Source organism: Papaver somniferum, unplaced genomic scaffold, assembly GCF_003573695.1.
Source record: "Papaver somniferum cultivar HN1 unplaced genomic scaffold, ASM357369v1 unplaced-scaffold_117, whole genome shotgun sequence".
Lineage (NCBI taxonomy): Eukaryota > Viridiplantae > Streptophyta > Magnoliopsida > Ranunculales > Papaveraceae > Papaver > Papaver somniferum.
This window is the reverse complement of record NW_020620714.1, coordinates 11301027-11304333: the sequence shown is the minus strand read 5'-3', so window position 1 is coordinate 11304333 and position 3307 is coordinate 11301027.

Sequence of the window (3307 nt, the reverse complement as noted above, 5' to 3'; positions counted from 1 at the left end):
TTGCAAAAACCCAGTTGGGCTTTGGTTCTTTTCCTTGGTGGCGTCCCAGCAGAGGAAAAACTGGTTCAGAACAGCAGGTCCAACAGCAAATGAAGTGAAGCAGATGCAGATGCAAATGCTATGCAGTGAAATGTAAAAATAGCTAATAAAACAACAAGAAAAACACAGCATCAATCCCCGGCAGCGGCGCCAAAAACTTGGTAGGCTTCTAAAAGGTCTAAAAATTATCCCCGGCCAAAAACTTGGTGGGCCCGGAGAGGTGTATAAATTAAGCGCAATGAAAACGCGGGCCTACAGTAATACCGCAACTGCACAGTCGTCGGTTGTAGCTCGTGCAAGTACGGGTCGATCCACAGAGACTGGGAGTGTTTTGTAGTGTTTAGCTATTTTGGGTTCTAAATTTGCTATTGTTGGGCTTTGGGTACCAATGGATTTTGGTAACCAATGGGTTATGATTGTGCTTTGGGCCTTTGAGTTTGTTTGTAATGATGAGAACTGTTTTGGGCCTTTGAATGATTTTGAAATGGATTGAACTGAGCTTGGGCTCAGAAATGTGGACTATGGGATTTAGGTCTTAAACCTTGTTTTGGGCTTTTGGGCTCAATGTGATTGAGCTAACAGTGGACTGTGGTCTTTTGATTAGACCTGGGCTTTGGTTTGTAAAGGGCCAATGGTTAAAAACCCAGGCTTTGGACTTATGGGCTTCTGAGGCTTTTGGGCTCAATGCAGCAGCAGCAGCAGTGGAAGGAAAAGGCAACAGGAGAGTTGCAGGGAAGATGGGTTGCAGCAGCAGCTGCACAAGCAGTGCACAGCAGCACAAGGCCAAGAAGACAGCAGCACAATCAAGGAAGAAAAGCAATGCAGCAGTGCAAGGCAAGTGAGAAAGAAAAGATGGCAGTCAACAAAACAGTGAAGACAATAAAGAAAACAAGCAGAGAACAATGCAAGAACTAAACAAAGCAAATACTAGACAGCAAAGAAAGATGACAAAACAAACCAAGGCCTAAGGCCAAGGGCAGGGATGTGGAGAAGCTAACAGAGCAAGGCTAAGGCATTCTTCTAGAGTGGGAAGAGAACTAGCTTGCTCATTGTCACTAGTGAGCACTAGTTTCTCCCAATGCTCAATCAAATCAGTGCAACCTAAGCATACAAAAATGGAATGGCAAGATAATCAGCTTGCTATGAGCACTGATTTCTTCCATTACTCAATCAATTCAGTGCTTCAAAGGCTTCTAGCCTAGCATTCCATCAAACTAACATTACATGACAGTGAATTAATCCTAACAGTGAGCATTTAACTAACAGTGAGCATTTAACTAACTAGTGAGCAACAACAGTGAACTAACATGGAATTAAACCTAAACAGTATACTAACAGACATTTAAACAACAAATATAAACATTAACAGTGATTCTAGCAGTGAGATAAACATGAACAGGGATTGATTTGTAACTGAAATTGAACATTAAAATTAAAATTAAATTAAAACTGAAATTTAACCCTAATTGGTTACTTGGTTAATCCAAGAACACCCCTAATAGTAGCAACAACATCCATATTTATAGTTTACAACAAACCCTAAATTTTCGAAACCCTAAATTGAAATTAGGGTTTTCTCAAATTCCCAAAATTACTCACTGATTTCTGTTGATTTGCGTCTAACCCACGCTTTATCTTCTTCTTATGCTCCTGTCTCTTCAAGTTTTGTCCCCTCTTTCGATTGTGTAACCCTAGCTTCTCACTGTTCTAGCTTGTAGCACCTAGTTTGATGCTAAAAACGAGACAAGGGAGAAACTTGGGATGGGGTGGTGATGTACGGTGTGGTGTGGTGGCTGTTGCGACAAGGAAGAGAGGCAGGAGCTCGAGTTGCAGAGCTCTGCAACTGTCGGGTGAAGGAGAAGGAAAAGAAAGAGAAGGGAAGAGGAAGAATGAGGTTGGTTCGATAGTTTTAGGGTATGGGATGTTCTGGTGTGAGGCGGGTCCATCAAGAGGTGATGTTTCGTGAGATGGGCCGTGGGATGTGAAGCTGGTAGGTGGATCGGATGGTTCCTCCTGAAGAGGCTGGTAGCGACCGTCAGATTTTTTGATACAACGAAGTTAACGGCTCTAGATGGGGTTAGGTGTTGTAATGTGTGTCGGGAGCTTCGGATCTTGATGACCTAAAATGCAGCGACCATTGGATTGTTGAGATGATCGGATCGGACGGCTGGAGAGGGAAGCGGGTTTGGATATTGGAAATGGGTTTGGATATTGGAAATGGGTTTGGGTAGGGGTTTTGGGTCTTGGGTATGCCAAGCCCATATCTTCTTTAAGAACACTTCTTCTTCTTCAAGCCCACTTCTAGCCTTTTGGTCTTGCGCATGCATTCCCCACGGCTTTTCACCACTTTTCTGCTCTTTTCCGCTCCGCTATTCATCCAAACTTTATTTATTACCTAAAAATGCAAAATTAATTAAGAAAAATATTTATTCTTGAAAACAATGAAAATACAGAATATGGGATAAAATGTAGAATTAATGCACAAAAGATGAGTTAAATGCCAACAAAAAGGGATAAATATATACAATATTTGGCACTCATCAGGGATCTGACAAGGAATACTTTTAACATCCGGCGCAGGCACTTCAGCAGGACGTGCGTTTATAGATGAAGAGGCTCGCGTTGCTCTTGACCGCCCAGTAGAAGGGAATCAGCAATCCAATTTCATCAGACGTAGGAATGACTTCTCCAAAATCGAGGCAAATAAAATCAGCAACCCTCCTAGATTCACAGAGACCCTCTTCCCATCAGTAGATGCATAATTTCTTCGGACACCATCCAAATCGCGAAATCCATGATAAACCATTTTTGTGAGATTTTGTATTTCTACAGGGTGCATCGTCAAGACATACTCGCATCCCTCAACCGCACAGCATCAGGAAAGCAGCTGTTTCGAGCCATGGAAGCCATTCCCGAACCCCAACCTCTACTAGGAAGCACGATTGATAGACGGAACTTGGGAATCCTAACCACTGTTCACTTGAAGGATGTCGAGTTTGATAGCATGCTGATTGACGCGGCCTCCGACTTCAACATTGTAACCGTCAAAGCTCTGAGAGGTGCAAGGGAGAATCGAACAGAAGAAGCGTATTCTTACCATAAGGAGAAAAATGTTAGTTTCCGACCAGCACCATTTGTGGCGTCTTCCCATGCCATATCGTATCAATTCGTTTTTTCGGAGTCAAGGGTTAATGGAACCCTCACTGGAGTTTTCTAAAGGATCTTCTTCAACATTCTCTCAGGAAGCCGCTCCACTTTAATGTTTCGC